This window comes from Gossypium arboreum, chromosome 9 (assembly GCF_025698485.1).
Source record: "Gossypium arboreum isolate Shixiya-1 chromosome 9, ASM2569848v2, whole genome shotgun sequence".
NCBI classification, from domain to species: Eukaryota; Viridiplantae; Streptophyta; class Magnoliopsida; order Malvales; family Malvaceae; genus Gossypium; species Gossypium arboreum.
In genome coordinates, this window is record NC_069078.1 from 13,637,595 (window position 1) to 13,657,184 (window position 19,590).

Consider the following 19,590-nt stretch of genomic DNA (forward strand, 5'->3'; position numbering starts at 1 on the left):
CCTTATCTGGTCTAGTTCCTCTTTGCTCTTGAGCTTAATTTAAACAAATGAATTTGTTTAATCATTTCAAACATCAAAGGCCTTTTAAAGCACTTAACCCTTATACTCAATAATGAAACCAAACCATATACCTAATTATTTTATCACATCACCTTAAGCACACATATTAACTATCATACACCCATTTCACATGCCAAGTTACAATGAATAAAAATACATACACACCAATAATTTAATTACCCATTTCGATCTTATAGGGTAACTTCAATACATCATGTTTATACAATTTGTCATACACGTACCACATATTTAACAAGCCAAAATTACTCTTAAATTATCCATTATAATCATTTCATAGATATAAAACATAGCTGAAAAATCCTTAGCATAAATGTATATAATGACACCCAAATCATTAACTATTTTAACGCACATGACACATGAGGTTAACTAAAACTCCATTCAATTTTAAGATATTAACCCTACTAAACTCATACCATGACCATATCTAACCGAATTCAAGTAGAGGATTAATTACAACTACGTATACACCAATATATAATTATAACATGCTTTAATATCTTATATATCGCATTCGGCCCTAACCACTCAAACTTAGCTTTCATATACAAATTCCATCTCATGATCAATTGTAGCAAATTACACATAGGTTATACTATTGCCAAATAATGACCGATTATGTATATCAAATAAATAGTTCACATAACACATAACTCAAATAACCAAAGTTCATATAACCCTAATGTCCAAATATGAATATCACTCAAATTTTCTTATGACTTAACCTTTTACTCCTTTTAGCCTAATATTCATTAAACATTTAGTTCACATACATAAGCACAATCTCTCAAGGCTTATTATATTTTCAAGTACACATCAAATCTATACAGTCGAATATATATATATTTATTTAGTCATCAAACCGATATTTAATCCTATTTCCCCTAACACAATTGTATTCGGCAATGACCACAATCATTTAACCAACTAAAAAAAATTAAACCACAACATTTTAAATTCATCTTATTCCTCCCCCTTTTGACCGAATGAATATATATATCAAATGAAAACTCAACTAAACAACAACATTTTTTTTTCTTTCCAAAATGCATATACACTCATACGGCAAATTTCAATTTGTACTTTTCAACCATGAATTCTACTCATTCAACCATCATTTAAGCTACTTAACAAATAACTAACATCTTCCCAAAGACTTATCAAAATAACACCAATTTAGCACTTGCCGAATGGACATTTGTTCATTGATTCATGAATTTAAACCATGGGTTAAATAAACTATGTACTTACCAATTTAATCTCATAATCAATTAAAATAAAAAATCACAATGTAACACCCTGAATTTGGGCCTAGAAGTTTTGGGCCTTGAGCATGGGAGCGGTTGAAGGCAGCTTTTAATATTTTGTTGTGCATGTAAATTTTGTTAATGAAGGCTTATTTTAGTGGTTAAGTGTACTGAGAAGTGTTGGAGAAATCTTGGGTTCAAACTTGGGCTTTAGCAAAAATTTTGGTATTAAGTGAAAAAAAAAACCTGGATGCTTGGATGAGGGTTTTTAAATTATTGTGTTAAATAAATGACACAAAAAGCCTTGTGGCTTAGTGGCAAGTAGCGTGTGGAGCATTTAAGGGGAGGCATAGGTTCGAATCCCATGGCAAGCGAAGAGCATTTATTTTGCTAACAGGGGGCGGTAAGACTTGGTGTTGAATTTAAACTCTAATGTTGGAGGGATCCCACATCAGGAAGCTAATATAAGAGTGGATACAAAGTCGGCTTTAAATAGAGGAACCATGAGGAGAGTAAATGTACCTTTCTTGGTCGATCCCTTTCATTGTATGGCGTGCTCGTTTGGGTTGGGCGTCGGCTAAGAGTGCTCGGGCGTGGATTAACTCCAGTCTCCTATCGTGTGTATTTATCACTACTCTTGTTGTTGGATGGCTACTTGGGCGCGATGGGTCGAAAGGGGCCATATGGGCCCAATGGGCCTACAGCCCAATTGGATAAGTTGTTTGATTGTGTAGTAAATATTGGACTAGGCTAGGTGAATCGCATATCTGTGGCTAGGTTTGGGCTAAAAGGGCCACACGAGTGTGGGCCCATTTGGGCCGAGAATAGGCTTTAGGCCCATTTGTATTGTTATCCATGTTTAGAATACTTTAGTTTACCAATTCTTGAAATGCCTCGACTTGTAAAATTACCAAAGTACTCCGATTTGAATTACCGTTTTACCCTCAGTTTATAGAATTACTATTTTACCCTCAATTTGTAAAATTACCGTTTTACCCTCGATTTATAGAATTACCGCTTTTACCTCGATTTGTAAAATTACCGTTTTACCCTCGATTTACAGAATTTCCGTTTTACCCTCGGTTCTGTAATTATTGTTTTACCCTTGATTTACAAAATTACTGTTTTACCCTCGATTTATAGAATTACCGTTTTACCCTCGATTTGTAAAATTACCGTTTTACCCTCAATTTACAGAATTACCAAAATACCCTTGGTTTATAAAATCACCAAAATACCCCTAGTTTGTAAAATTACTAAAATACCCTTTGTTTATAAAATTACCAAAATACCCATGGTTTGAAAAATTACTAAAATACCCCAGTAGGGTAAAATTCTTGAAATACCCTTGTGGGGTAAAATTACCATTTGCCCCTAGGGTGTTAATGACTATTTTGCCCTTGTGGGCAAGTGACCGACTTGGACCGTGTGATATAGACAACTTTGGAGGAGCAATGAGGCTTGGAGTATCGACTTGGATAAGCTTGAATCGTATTATTGGACCTGTGAAGGTAAGCAACTTATGGTCAATAAGGGTTCTTTGGTAGAATAAGGTAGGGTGGATTTTGAGTTTGTTAAGCATAACTTGTATGCTAAAATGGTGATGAATAATTGTAGGACATCGTAAGGGATCTCAAAGAAGATCGTCATGAAACAAAAAATCTAGAACACCCTTCTTTAGTTCAATTCGGCAAAGTTTAAAATGCCAAATTCCGGCATTTCATGGTCATGTGGTATGCGAATGCTCTCAAGTCATAGAGTAATTGTTAGATCTGCACCGCAAGGTGGTAAGCACGTTCATGCTGACGTTTTAGCGTATTTCGGAAAAAGGGGCTCGATGGGCCAAAATCGGGCCCAATGGGCTTACGGACCAATATGGGTAAGAGATGGGCAAATTAGCTCATTAGGTAGATGGTGGAATCAAATTGCATAAAACCGATAAAAATTACTGAATTAGCTTGTGCGATGGCGTAGATCACGAAATTACCCTAAAGAGCAAAATTACCAAATTACCCTAAAGAGCAAAATTACCGATATACCTCTAGGGTTTTAAATTGGTGAACTGCATGATTGATTACTACTGTATTTTGCATGATATGCATTTATTAATATCTGTTGCATGGGATTGGGGTATTAATGGAGGAAATATTGAAAGTGGTTCAACCACGTCTTGGAGGCTTTGCCTCAATGACCGAATTTGAGCGCCGTTCTTTATAATGATGGTGTGTAGGGTGGGTGGGTTGAGATATTCCCCACATGGTGTGTAGGGTTGGTGCAGGCGATGTAGCGGTTGGTGGGTTGAGTAGTCTCCCGGATGGGCTTGCATTCATTATTACTGTTGTTACTCATATTCTTGAACGGGCCTATGGGCCACATTGTTATGTTAAAAGGGCTAAGGCCTTGCTCTTGTGATTCGAAAAGGGCTTGACCACTGTGTCTTGTTATCTGAATAGGGCTTAGGCCCAATGGGCTCGAGTTGATTTGGGCTTTGGATGGGTTTCGTATACACTGAGTTTTCCCAAACTCACCCCTTCCTCTTCCATCCTTGCGGTGAGCCCTAGAATTGGTGGACTTGGAGTCAAGGGATTCAGAGTGGCCATGAAGATTGATTGACGATTTTAAATAAGTTTAGCCTTTAATTTGGATTATTTTAATTTTATTATGCTTAAAGTTGTAATAAGGCCGCTATTTTTAATTAATTTTATTTTAGGGATTATTAAACGGCTAGCACTAGGGTTCGCTTTTATAAAATCTACTTGTTTTTAAAAGATCACGATGACGCACAAAGTTTCCATAAAGTAAATGTTTTCCCAAGAAAATAAATAATTTAAGCAAACGTTTTGCAACCTTAATCATTTTCTTAAGATGGTCATAATCAAACGGTTTTCTCAAAATTATACAAGATGTTAGAGTGTGGCAATGGCGGTGTGCATGTCTAGGATTGGATCCGAAGAGAGCTTGGTACTTAAGCAGTCCGACGGACTCATCTCCTCTTTTTCCTGGTTTCCTACCTGGTGCACAGCTTCCATTCACTTTAACCTTCATTTAAAAGTATCTTTTACAACACCAACTCAGCTTTTCCAAACTAAGTGTTTTGAACGCACCAATGTGGCGCATCAGATCCGGTCATAACATCCAGGCCGGGTTTAGGGTGTTACACACAATGCATACCTTAAATTGGGATAGCCATGGCTGAATGCCTTGGTTTCTTCTTCAATATTTTCTTTCCCAAATTCGGCAATCAAGAAGAAAGATGAACATCTATTTTTTTTAATCATCTTTTATTGTTTTACTAATTAATTTATTTCAAAAATAAAGCCATCACTTATTATAATACTAAAATAAAACATATATTATACATCAACCATGATTTATGGCCGGCCACTAAACAAAATTGGTCCATTTGACATGCAAATCCCTCATGTCATCATTTCATGCATTATTTGGTACTTTAAAATTTACCTATCACACTTTCAAGTTTTATCACATGAGTCCTATCTTATAAATTTCACATACAAATGACCAGATCAAAGCATGAAACTTTCACACATGCATTTACACATATAATAAACACAGAATTTAATAGTTAATTATTTTTATGACTCGGTTTTGTGGTCCCGAAACCACTTTTCGACTAGGGTCGAATTAGGGCTATCACAACTCTCCCCCACTTAAGAAATTTTCGTCCCCGAAAATCTTACCGGTGAATAAGTTAGGATATCTATCCTTCATAGAGTCTTCTAGTTCCCAAGTAGCTTCTTCAACCCCATGCTTAAGCCACAGTACCTTCACTAATGAGATTTTCTTATTTCGTAGTTCTTTTACTTCACGAGTCAAAATACGAACCGGTTCTTCTTCGTAACTCAAATCAATTTGAATTTCGACCCCTGATGGATTAATTATGTGTGATGGATCGGATCTATAACGTCGAAGCATCGAAACATGAAAAACGTTGTGAATCTTTTCAAGCTCAGGGGGTAAAATCAATCTATATACGATCGGCCCAACTCGTTCGAATATTTCATACGGCCCGATGAACCTAGGACTCAATTTTCCCTTATGACCATCTAAGCACCTTTTTCCAAAGTGAAACTTTAAGAAACACTTTGTCTCCGACTTGATATTCAATGTTTTTTCGCTTTAAATCTGTATACGATTTCTGACAATTTAAAGTTGCTTTCAGACTTTCACGGATTACTTTTACTTTCTGCTCAGCATCTTTAACCAAATCAACCCCGAAGATTTTACTTTCACTAAGCTCGGTCCAAAACAACAGTGTACGGCATTTACGATCGTACAAAGCCTCGTAAGGTCCCATCTTAATGCTTGATTGAAAACTATTGTTGTAAGCAAATTCAATGAAAGGCAAATATCGTTCCCATGAACCACTAAACTCAAGGATGCAACATCTCAACATATCCTCGAGTATCTGAATGATCCGCTCGGATTGACCATCAGTCTGGGGATGAAAAGCGGTGCTAAAATGCAACTTGGTACCCAATGCTTCTTGCAACTTCCTCCAGAATCGCGATGTGAATCTCGGATCTCTATCCGACACAATAGAAAAGGTACCCCGTGTAACCTCACAATATGAGAAACATACAACTCGGCTAGTTTGTCAAGTGAATAATCTGTACGTACGGAAATAAATGAGCCGACTTTGTCAATCTATCAACAACAACCCAGATCACATCTTTCTTGCTTGACGACAATGGCAACCTAGATACAAAATCCATCGTGACTCGATCCTATTTCCATTCGGGTATCATGATTGGATGAAGTAATCCTGAAGGCACTTGATGTTCCGCTTTCACTTGTTGACATACCAAACACTTCGAAACAAAGTCAGAAATGTCTCGTTTCATACCAGGCCACCAAAACTGACGTTTCAGATCGTTGTACATTTTCGTGCTACCAGGATGGATCGACATTCGGCTATTATGAGCTTCGTTCAAAATCATCGAAATAAGTTCTGAATTTCTTGGAATACACAATCGACTTCTGAACCTCAAACAATTGTTGTCGTCAATTTGAAACTCTGAATTCACATTCGAAACACATTCAGCTCGTTTAGCCACCAATTCATCATCAACTTTCTGAGTTTCACATATTTGATGAATCAATAATGGTTTGGCTTTTAATTTTGCTACTAATACATTATCGGATGAAACGGACAAGTGAACATTCATCGCTCACAAAGCAAACAGTGATTTGTGACTCAAAGCATCGGCAACCACGTTAGCCTTTCCAAGGTGATAGTCAATAACAAGATCATAATCTTTCAACAATTCAAGCCAACGTCTTTGTCTCAGATTCAAATCTTTTTGAGTCATTAAATATTTGAGGCTTTTATGATCCGAATATACATGACATCTTTCTCCGAACAAGTAATGTCGCCATATTTTTAAAGCAAAAACTATGGCAGCTAATTCGAGATCATGAGTCGGATAATTTTTCTCATGTGGCTTCAATTGCCTCGATGCGTAAGCTACAACTCGACCCTCTTGCATCAAAACACAACCCAGCCCATGTAAGGACGCATCACTGTAAATGACAAACTCTTTATCGGATTCGGGCTGCACTAACACTGGGGCTTCCATCAAAAGCGTTTTTAGTTGGTCAAAAATTTTCTGGCACTTTTCTGACCATTCGAACTTAATATCTTTCTGAAGCAGCTCGTCATTGGTGTGGCTATCATCGAGAAACCTTTTACAAACCGTCTGTAGTAACCAGCAAGTCCTAAAAAGCTCCGAACTTTAGTAGTATTTCTCGGGGGCTTCCAATTAAGTATGGCTGAAATTTTGCTCGGATCAACTCGAATACCCGATGCGGATACTACATGTCCCAAAAAGTTAACTTCTCTCAACCAGAACTCACATTTACTGAACTTAGCAGATAACTGCTTATCCCGTAAACTCTGCAACACTAATCTTAGGTGCTCGGCGTGTTCAGTTTCATCACGTGAATAAATCAAGATGTCATCTATAAACACAACTACAAACTGGTCCAAATAATGCCTGAAAATTCGGTTCATCAAATCCATAAATACTGCAGGGGCATTAGTGAGCCCAAACGGCATGACTAAGAACTCGTAGTGACAGTATCTCGTTCTAAAAGCAGTTTTAGGTATATCTGAGTCTTGAACTCGCAACTGATAATAACCCGATCTCAAATATATCTTTGAAAACACTGAAGCTCCCTTCAGCTGATCAAACAAATCATCAATACACGGTAACGGATATTTATTCTTTATCGTCACTTTATTCAACTGACGATAGTCGATGCACAATCTCATGGTTCCGTCCTTCTTTTTCACAAACAATACTGGTGCACCCCAAGGTGAGAAACTCGGTCGAGCGAACCCTCTATCCGTCAACTCTTGCAACTAAGTTTTCAATTCTTTCAATTCCGTTGGTGCCATACGGTACGGAGCTATCGAAATTGGTGTCGTCCCAGGTAAAAGTTCGATACCAAACTTTACCTCTCTAACAGGTGGTAACCCTGGCAATTCCTCGGGAAAAACATCTGGATATTCACAAACCATTGATACTGATTCAAGCTTCTTTTCTGATTCTTTACTATCAAGTATGTACGCAAGATACGCTTCACACCCCTTTTTGACATATTTCTAAGCCAACATCGAGGATATAACTGCTGGTAACCCGTTCTTATCAGTAGACTCAACTCGGATTATCTCATCATTTGCACATCTCAAATCAATAGTCTTTCTTTTGCAATTTACAACTGCATCATGAACGGTCAACCAATCCATACCGAGAATAACATCAAATTCATTAAACGGTAAAAGCATCAAATTGGCCGAAAAACAGGAACCTCAGATTATCAGGGGACATTTCCTGCACACTTTGTCGACTAACACATATCGACCCAAGGGATTTGACACTCGGATTACGAACTCAGTAGACTCAACAGGTAGAGTCTTACTGGATGCTAAAGTCTCACATACATATGAATGAGTAGAACCAGGGTCAATCAAAGCAATCACATCAGTATCAAAGAGAGTGAAAGTACGGGTAATAACATCAGGCGAAGAAGCATCCTCGCATGCGCGTATAGCATAAGCTCTAGCAGGAGCATGAGCCTCGGATCTGGTTGTAACATCTCTAGACCCTCTCTGACTGCCACTAGCATTCCCTGAATTCCTAGGTGGTCTACCTCGTGCTGTAGTACTCGGTTTCCCACTCTGGTTCACATTTTGCTCGGATAATCTCGGGCAGTCTTTAATGAAATGGTCGGCTGATCCGCATTTATAACAGGAGCGGTCATGAAATCTACAGCTCCCCGAATGCCATTTTCCACAATACTTGCACTCGGTCCTATCCCGTCGATCATTTCTAACACTGGCAACTGAAGTGGCTCGTGTACTCACAGGGGGTCGATCGTGGTCTCGTCTGGAAAAACCCGAAGTATTCTTTGATCGGCCTGAATCATTTCAAAATTTCTTCGATGATTGTTGAAAAGACTTTCCTGAAGATCTTTTACGAAATTCTCCAATTTCAACATCAGTTTTGCTTTTTTCTTTACTAAGTTCTTCGGCTTTGCAAGCTCGCTCGACAAGTACTACGAACTCTCGTATTTCAAGAATGCCAACAAACATTTTTATATCTTCATTCAGCCCATCTTCAAAATGTTTACACATAATAGCCTCAGACGATACACATTCCCAAGCATGTCTACTAAGTCTGACAAACTTCCGTTCATAATCAGTAACTGACATAGAACCTTGTTTTTTTTTAAGCTCAAGAAATTCTTTTCGTTTCTGATCGATGAACCTCTGACTGATATACTTTTTTCGGAATTCAGTTTGGAAGAACTCCCACGTCACCCGCTCTCTGGGTACAACAGAAACCAATGTATTCCACCAATAATAGGCAGAATCACGTAGCAAAGATATAACACACTTCAGACATTCATCGGGTTTGCAGGATAGTTCATCGAGTACCCGAATAGTGTTGTCCAACCAAAATTCAGCTTGCTCAGCATCATCACTATCTGTAGCTTTAAATTCAGTAGCCCCGTGCTTTCTGATTCTGTCAACCGGAGGCTTATTTAACCTCGTCTGATCAATTACCGGAGGTATTGTAGGTGCAGGGGGCGTATTATTCGGGAGTGGGCGTTGTGGAACAGCCGTATTAGTTCGAATGTATTGGTTGAACCAATCATCCATCACACTATAAAAAGCCTGTCTAGTCTCGTCATTCTGATTGCTTGCAATAGGTTGAGAGTCCATCAGCGTTGTCCCATGCGCGGGAGTAGGCGCTACACTCTCAACATCATCAGCTACCGCTCGATTGGGATCAAGATCCATTACTATACGAAAACACATTTTTAACTGTTAGAATTCATCATACTATCGTATTAATACTATATGGCATGTATAGCTAGACTCATAAATGCTACTTTAATCCTAGAATCAACTAAACCGTAGCTCTGATGCCAATAAAATGTAGCACCCCTAGCCCGAGTTCGATCGCCGGTTTAGGCTATGAGGTATTACCAAGCTGAACATTTAATTTTTCAATCACATAATCTATCAACAAAAGCAGAAATCGAACTGAATACATACAGATTTATAAGTTATAAATGCCATTTTCATACGGCCAAAATATTTACAATTACAAAACATATTTTATCAACAGTCCAACCTATACATGCCATATCGAGACCAAAATATAACTGTACCAACAATATCGATAGTACGATGAACTGCTGACGATCCCTGAGTCGGTGGCCAAAATCAACAATCTATAAAACAGAGAGATAAGAAACAGAGTAAGCTTTCGAGGCTTAGTAAGTTTTAAGCATTTCAACAATTAAAACCTGTCATTTAAATCGAACAATGAATATTACCAAATTCGTTTTCTAATTACAATCACTAGGCCAAATATACACAAGTATACCACACATAAAGACTATTGGCCGAATATAAATACACAAAGAAATTTTCAGCACATGCTTCACTTTACTTTATGGCTCATACAACTAATTTAATTCACATATTTTCATATAATGGCAGACATCGATCGAATAGGTCATTTCTCTTATTCATAGATATATCAATCATTCACATAGTTATATCGTTGTTTGATACTAATGACTCACTTTGTAATCAACTCACATAACAGTAGATAATACGTACCTGGTCATTACCATGTATCATACATATTCGGTAATAGTTTACTTTGAACATTTGAATTTGTAATCTCATTTGAATCGCCGGCGTTAAGCCTGCTAGGTTTCAAAACCCGAATCCAGTTACTAGCTCAAAGCCTGCGGAACTTTAAGCCCGGATTTAGTACTAGCACTAAGCCTGCGGGATTTAACCCGGATATACATTACCAGCACGAAGCTTGCGGGATTTAACCCGGATATACATTACCAGCACGAAGCTTGCGGGATTTAACCTGGATATTTAATATATCGAGAGCTAAGCATATTTACCCACATGATAATTCGGCTCATATAACATATCACATTTGTACTTCACTTTCTTCATTCGAGTATGAGCACACAACGAAAACACAATTTCAATATAACTTTCGATTCAACACTTTTATACAAGAACACATAACCATTTCACTACCTCAGCTTAACTCCTAATATCCATTCGATTACATTCCATATACTCAAGTTATTTATTAAACAACCTTATTCAAGTAGAGACAATAGATTGAAATTCATTTATCATGCTTATCTCATTACATCAAATATCTAATAACTGTAATTACTCAAAACTTACCTCGAATATTTTTGAACAGTTACGGATAGGCTATTCGTTCGCTTTCTCCTTTCCCTTATCTGGCCTAGTTCCTCTTTGCTCTTGAGCTTAATTTAAACAAATGAATTTGTTTAATCATTTCGAACATCAAAGGCCTTTTAAAGCACTTAACCCTATACTCAATAATGAAACCAAACCATATACCTAATTATTTTATCACATCACCTTAAGCACACATATTAACTATCATACACCCATTTCACATGCCAAGTTACAATGAATAAAAATACATACACACCAATAATTTAATTACCCATTTCGATCTTATAGGGTAACTTCAATACATCATGTTTATACAATTTGTCATACATGTACCACATATTTAACAAGCCGAAATTACTCTTAAATTATCCATTATAATCATTTCATAGATATAAAACATAGCTAAAAAATCCTTAGCATAAATGTATATAATAACACCCAAATCATCAACTATTTTAACGCACATGACACATGAGGTTAACTAAAACTCCATTCAATTTTAAGATATCAACCCTACTAAACTCATACCATGACCATATCTAACCGAATTCAAGTAGAGGATTAATTACAACCACGTATACACCAATATATAATTATAACATGCTTTAATATCTTATATATCCCATTCGGCCCTAACCACTCAAACTTAGCTTTCATATACAAATTCCATCCCATGATCAATTGTAGCAAATTACACATAGGTTACATTATTGCCAAACAATGACCAATTATGTATATCAAATAAATAGTTCACATAACACATAACTCAAATAACCAAAGTTCATATAACCCTAATGTCCAAATATGAATATCACTCAAATTTTCTTATGACTTAACCTTTTACTCCTTTTAGCCTAATATTCATTAAACATTTAGGTCACATACACAAGCACAATCTCTCAAGGCTTATTATATTTTTAGGTACACATCAAATCTATATAGTCGAATATATATATTTATTTAGTTCATCAAGCCGATATTTAATCCTATTTCCCCTAACACAATTGTATTCGGCAATGACCACAATCATTTAACCAACTAAAAAAAATTAAACCACAACATTTTAAATTCATCTTATTCCTCCCCCTTTTGACCGAATGAATATATATATCAAATGAAAACTCAACTAAACAACAACATTTTTTTTCTTTCCAAAATGCATATACACTCATACGGCAAATTTCAATTTGTACTTTTCAACCATGAATTCTACTCATTCAACCATCATTTAAGCTACTTTAACTAACATCTTCCCAAAGACTTATCAAAATAACACCAATTTAGCACTTGCCGAATGAACATTTGTTCATTGATTCATGAATTTAAACCATGGGTTAAATAAACTATGTACTTACCAATTTAATCTCATAATCAATTAAAATAAAAAATCACAATGCATACCTTAAATTGGGATAGCCATGGCCGACTGCCTTGGTTTCTTCTTCAATATTTTCTTTCCCAAATTCGGCAATCAAGAAGAAAGATGAACATCTATATTTTTTAATCATCTTTTATTGTTTTACTAATTAATTTATTTCAAAAATAAAGCCATCACTTATTATAATACTAAAATAAAACATATATTATACATCAACCATGATTTATGGCCGGCCACTAAACAAAATTGGTCCATTTGACATGCAAATCCCTCATGTCATCATTTCATGCATTATTTGGTACTTTAAAATTTACCTATCACACTTTCAAGTTTTATCACATGAGTCCTATCTTATAAATTTCACATACAAATAACCAGATCAAAGTATGAAACATTCACACATGCATTTACACATATAATAAACACAAAATTTAACAGTTAATTATTTTTATGACTCGATTTTATGGTCCTGAAACCACTTTCCGACTAGGGTCAAATTAGGGCTATCATAGGTTGAACCTTCGAAAAGAATGGATGATACAGATGGTATGTAGCTAGGTCACATGTATGGTGTTGAGTGCACATCATGTGTACAAGAGAGCTACGAGACATTATGATGTAGCTAGGTCGCATGGGTGATACTATGTGTACACCATGTAGACAAGAGAGCTACGGGATATATGTAGTTAGGTTGCATGCGTGGTTCCAGGTGAAGGACACCATGTAGACAAGAGAGCTACGAGATAAACTGGCTAGGTCACATGGGTGGTACTAAATGTTCACCATGTGTACAAGAGAGCCAAAATTATGTGTACAATCGAGCTAGGTCACATGAGTGGTGCTAAGTGAAGGCCACTATGTGTACAAGAGAGCTTCGATTTTAAAGGTGGGCTGTGTGCGATACCATCACGTATCTGTTATTATTCCGAAGCGTTCAACTGGTAAATTGATTAAATGAAATAGTGTATGACTTTGTGATGATAAGTGTAAGTATATACGTATGTAACTTATGAGAAATATGCTCGATATGTGATTGAAAATTGGAAAGATTGTTATGGGAAAGTGATGAATACAATTGAAGTGTGAAAGATCAAAATTGACAATAAAACTGTTCTAGATAGTTGAAGTGATATGAATCTAAAAATTTACCAAAAATAGTAGAAATTGAATCAGATACTGAATGAGATATCAAATTAGAGCTTAATGAGTCTATTTTCATATAACAAAAACAGAGCAAGAAAAGGAATTCTATATTATGAGATATTTAGGTTTTTGAGTGACTGGTTCAGAATGACTACGTGATCCCCTATTTTGAATTGGAAAAATCATTAAAAATTGTAAAAAAATAATTAGGGGATATAATTTATATTATTGAAATCCTTAATGAGTCTAGTTTTGAATTAAATAAACGAGAACATCTTTTGAATACTGTACAAGGAGAAAATTTATTTGTAGTGAAGACTGGTCACAACAGTTGAGCAGTGAAATAGGGGTAACTTCAATGAATAAACTGTACCAATTAGCTAGACCAAAAATTCTGAAAATTTTATGGTAAGAATATATGTGAATCTAGTTTCAAGTAAAATTAACAATTTGTAATTTGGAGTTCTGTAGCTCCAGAAATAAATAATTTAGTTTCTGGTACTCTGCTAGACAGCTTATTTTGAACCTGTTTATGATTGTAATAGTGAAAGTATGTGTGTTTGTGATGGTAATATTCCGGGAACATATTGTGACTTTGTTTAAAGTATGATAATGTATTGTTTATTAATATTTACATACTTACTAAGCTATAATGCTTACTCCCTTCCTTTCCTTTTTCCTATAGTGTCGCAAATGTTAGCTTGAGTTGGAGGTCGCCGGAAGTTAAATCACACTATCAAACTATTGATCGGTATATAAAGGATTTAAAGTATTTTAAGTCTTTGGCATGTAGGGAAACTCGTTTAATTGTTATTAAGTTGCTAGGAATTGGCTTAAAATACTGACATATGTTATTTGAAGGTCTCTATTGTATAAAGTCATTTAATGTAGATAGTCTTGATTATGTTATTAATTAAATGATGCAATTTATGAATGTCCATGCTTGCCTATGTGTGTGGTTGAATTGAAGCATGATATGGGCCTTATAAGCTCTTTTTAAGGGACAGCTTGAATGTGTTTGAAAAAGTTTTAAATTAGAGTGAAATTATGAATCGATTTTTATATGATGAGTAGTGATTAAGTCCGGTAATGCCTAGTACCCTGTTCCAGCGTCAAACACGGGTAAGGGATGTTACATTTAGTGGTATCAGAGCTATGCTTTAGTCGGTTCTCAGACTTACCTAGTATGTGTAAGAGTTAATCTATACATGCTATAGTACTACCTGTGATAGTGTGATGCTCCCGATCCTGATGAAATAGTTCTGTTGAGACAGAAGTGTTTTCCAACCGAGCTACCATCGACAGTGTAAAAAGGTGTTAAGTAAGTTCGTATAATTTGGTGGATATATTGGTGTACTTAAATTGATCTTGGTTACTTGTGATGATATGTGTGAGATCAAGTGTAAAATGAAATAGACATAAGTGGAGAAATATAGAAAAGTGAAAAGAAATGAAAGTTTACCTCGTTATAAACTCATCCATGTTCGTTTGACATTGACATGATATTATGTGTCTAACTTATTTGACTAAGAGAATGTGATAAATAGATTTACTCAAATTTGTGGAATGTATGTTTGAGTGCATTTGTTTTAAAATATGAATATGTGTGTAAGTCTGTCTAAAGTGAATTATATAACTGTGATAATATTAAGATGAAATGAGACTCGTAAAAGGTAAGAATACTAGTTCATGATGTTTATGTGATAATGAATGAGTCGTGAATAAGAATTTCTCTTGGAATATGAAAGATGAGATGAAGGGAAAGTTTATATTATGATAAGTGTACATGTTGATTGGCAATTGTGTGATGCTATGAGTGTAACTTGTGAAATTAAATGAATGGTATGAGTAATTCTATTTGAGAATTATGAACGCATGTATAAGTGTATTTGTTTGTATAAGATGATAGGAGGGTTGTGTAAAATGAATATGCATGTTGAGTTATTTGAAGCAAATTATATATATATTGATGAGTGTTAAGTTATATGCATGAATATATAAGAGGCAAGTTAGAAGTGTTACAGCCTCACCCCCTTCCAATAAGATTAATTGACAATGTGATAGCATTTGAGAATGGTTTAATAAAGGAACTCAGTTGCAGAAATGATGTCAGGTTAATATGAAGATTTTCTGAATTCTGAAATGTTACAGTTAAAGAAAGATTAGACTTAGTTAATTAACTCATCCAGGTATGATGCTTAAAGTATATGATTGCTGGATTTTTTTTTTAAAAATAAATTTTGATTGTGAATGAGATAATGTGGATTTAGTAATGATAAAATTACACAGAAGAATAATGATTGAGCTGTATTAATAGTTGAATGCAGAGTTTTTGGTTAAAAAAAAGTGAAAGCAAATGTGAGAATTGGAAATAGTTGTCAATTAATATAGAGGTCATACTGAGTTGAAACTTAGTTATATTGGATTTCAATTTGATAGTGGGGTGATTTTGAAAGTATTGCTTTGAAGAAAATTTGTTTGGAGATGTTTAAGAAATTTTGAGAAAAGATATTGAATCATTTTACCGGTAAGATTTTCGGGGACGAAAATCCCTAAAGGGGGGAGAAATGTAACATCTCGAAATAGGGCCTAAATGGAATAATGGTTGTGAAACCACAAATCTGAGATAGAAAAGTTTATTTCGATTAATTTTTATGATTTACTGAGTGATTAGATGCATGTGTTAGAGTATTGATAAGAAATTTTATAGATTGCATGTTTAATTTGCCTATTAGGGCTTACTTGCAGAAGTTGCTGTAACAGCCCGATTTAGGGCCTAAACGGACGATGGTTTTAGAACCAAGAATTCGAAGTCAAAAAATTTATTCTGATTTAGTTTTAAGGTTTATTTATTGATTAAAATATTGCGTAAAAATATCGTTAAGTAATTTTACTGATAAAGTGCTTAATTGGACTTTTAGGACTAAATTGCAAAAGTTGCAAAATATGTGTTCTAATTCATAGGTACTTGATTGAAATGGGGGTTTAAAGAGGAGGTCCTTAAATGGTAATTAGACCATTATATTTCGTTTGGACAAAAATGGGCATGAATAGGACAAAATTTTAAAGAAAGGCCTTAAGGGCATTTTAGTCATTTGGTAATTAAAAGAAATAAAAAAGGAAAATAAAGCCAAAATTGACTCATCTTTTTCATGGAGGCCGAAATTAGCATGGGGGAAGCCATGGCTAGGGTTTTAAAGCTTTCCAAGCTCAATAGTAAGTCCATTCTAGCCCCGTTTTTCAAGTTTTTTACAATTTTAGAATCCCGGTAACTTGATTAAGTTTATTCTAGCAATAATTTAAGCTAGGGTTCATATTTGGAAAAGTACCCATAGGTGAAATGTGTTTATTTTGATGTTTTATGGTAGAATATGAAGGTTGAAATTATGTTAAACAACTTTTGCTAAGCAGTTTTAAGCAAAAATGAGTAAAACGGCTTAAACGGTAAAAGTTGTTATTGTTCATAACTATGTGTTAGAGTGAGAATTTGATGTTGCCATAGAAGGGAAAAATGATCAAAATGTCATAAAACATGAGAATAAGTATAAAGTTTAATTCCCGAGCCTAGGGGCAAAAGTGTAAATATGCAAAAGTTTAGGGGTAAAATTGTAATTTTTTTAAAGTTTGACTTAAGGACTGTTTTGAATAGTACATTAATTAAATAAGTAAAATATGATGTTTTAGATTCTAAAAAACGAGATTTGAATCTAGAATGGGAGAAAATTCGAAAATCGGGAAAGTTGGTAAAATGACTGTTTTTGTATCGAGGTAAGTTCATATGTATAATAAGCATTAATTTATGCATGTTTCAATGTAAAATTGATATATTTACTATGACTGCCGAGGTGTTGAAAGTAAGTATAATTATGATGATTTAAATGTTCAATATTAATTCGACATGGAAATGAGAAAGTATATAAGTTTGTATGTAAATAATACATTATCTTTATTATGTTTTTGTATTTCAGCATATTTTATGTATTGTAGCTGAGTTTTGAATCATAATTGACTACTGGAAGTATGGAATCAAGTATTAGAAAGAGAGAGAAATCCCGGTTGAACCTTCGGAAAGATTGGATGATACATATGGTATGTAGCTAGGTCACATGTATGGTGCTGAGTGCACATCATGTGTACAAGAGAGCTACGAGACATTATGATGTAGCTAGGTCGCATGGGTGATACTATGTGTACACCATGTAGACAAGAGAGCTACGGGATATATGTAGCTAGGTTGCATGCGTGGTTCCAGGTGAAGGACACCAAGTAGACAAGAGAGCTACGAGATAAACTGGCTAGGTCACATGGGTGGTACTAAGTGTTCACCATGTGTACAAGAGAGCCAAAATTATGTGTGCAATCGAGCTAGGTCATATGAGTGGTGCTAAGTGAAGGCCACTATGTGTACAAGAGAGCTTCGATTTTAAAGGTGGGCTGTGTGCGATACCATCGCGTATCTGTTATTATTTCGAAGCGTTCAACTGGTAAATTGATTAAATGAAATAGTGTATGACTTTGTGATGATAAGTTTAAGTATATACGTATGTAACTTATGGGAAATATGCTCGATATGTGATTGGAAATTGGAAAGATTGTTATGGGAAAGTGATGAATACAATTGAAGTGTGAAAGATCAAAATTGACAATAAAACTGTTCTAGATAGTTGCAGTGATGTAAATCTAAAAATTTATCAAAAATAGTAGAATTTGAATCAGAGAATGAATGAGATATCAAATTAGAGCTTAATGAGTCTACTTTCATATAATAGAAGCAGACCAAACAAAGGAATTCTATATTATGAGATATTTAAGTTTTTGAGAGACTGGTTTAGAATGACTATGTGATCCCCTGTTCTGACTTGGAAAAATCATTAAAAATTGTAAAAAAATAATTATGGGATATAATTTATATTATTGAAATCCTTAATGAGTCTAGTTTCAAATAAAATAAACAAGAATATCCTTTGAATACTGTACGAGGAGAAAATTTATTCGTAGTGAAGAGTGGTCAGAAAAGTTGAGCAGTGAAATAGGGGTAACTTCAATGAATAAAATGTACTAATTGGATCGACCAAAAATTCTGAAAATTTTATGGTAAGAATATATGTGAATCTAGTTTCAAGGAAAATTAACTATTTGTAATTTTGAGTTCTGTAGCTCCAGAAATAAATAAATTAGTTCCTGGTACTCTGCTAGATAGCTTATTTTGAACCTGTTTATGATTGTAATAGTGAAAGTATGTGTGTTTGTGATGGTAATATTCCGGGAACATATTGTGACTTTGTTTAAAGTATGATAATTCATTGTTTATTAATATTTACATACTTGCTTACTAAGCTATAATGCTTACTCCCTTCCTTTCCTTTTTCCTATAGTGTCGCAAATGTTAGCTCGAGTTGGAGGTCGCCAGAAGTTAAATCACACTATCAAACTATTGATCGGTATATAAAGGTTTTAAAGTATTTTAAGTCTTTGGCATGTATGGAGACTCGTTTAATTGTTATTAAGTTGCTAGGAATTGGGTTAAAATATTGACCTATGTTATTTGAAGTTCTCTATTGTATAAAGTCATTTAATGTAGATAGTCTTGATTATGTTATTAATTAAATGATGCAATTTATGAATGAGCATGCTTGCCTATGTGTGTGGTTGAATTAAAGCATGATATGGGCCTTGTAAGCTCTTTTTAAGGGACAGCTTGAATGTGTTTGAAATAGTTTTAAATTAGAGTGAAATTATGAATCGGTTTTTATACGATGATTAGTGATTAAGTCCGGTAATACCTCGTACCCTGTTCCGGCGTCAAACACGGGTAAGGGGTGTTACACAGATTTTATGTGGAAACCCTTTCGGGAAAAAATCACGGGCAGAGGAGAAGAAAATTCGCTATATCAAATTCGAATTAAATACAAAAGGAATAGACTATGTCTATTTATAGGCTTGTAAAGCCATATTCTAAT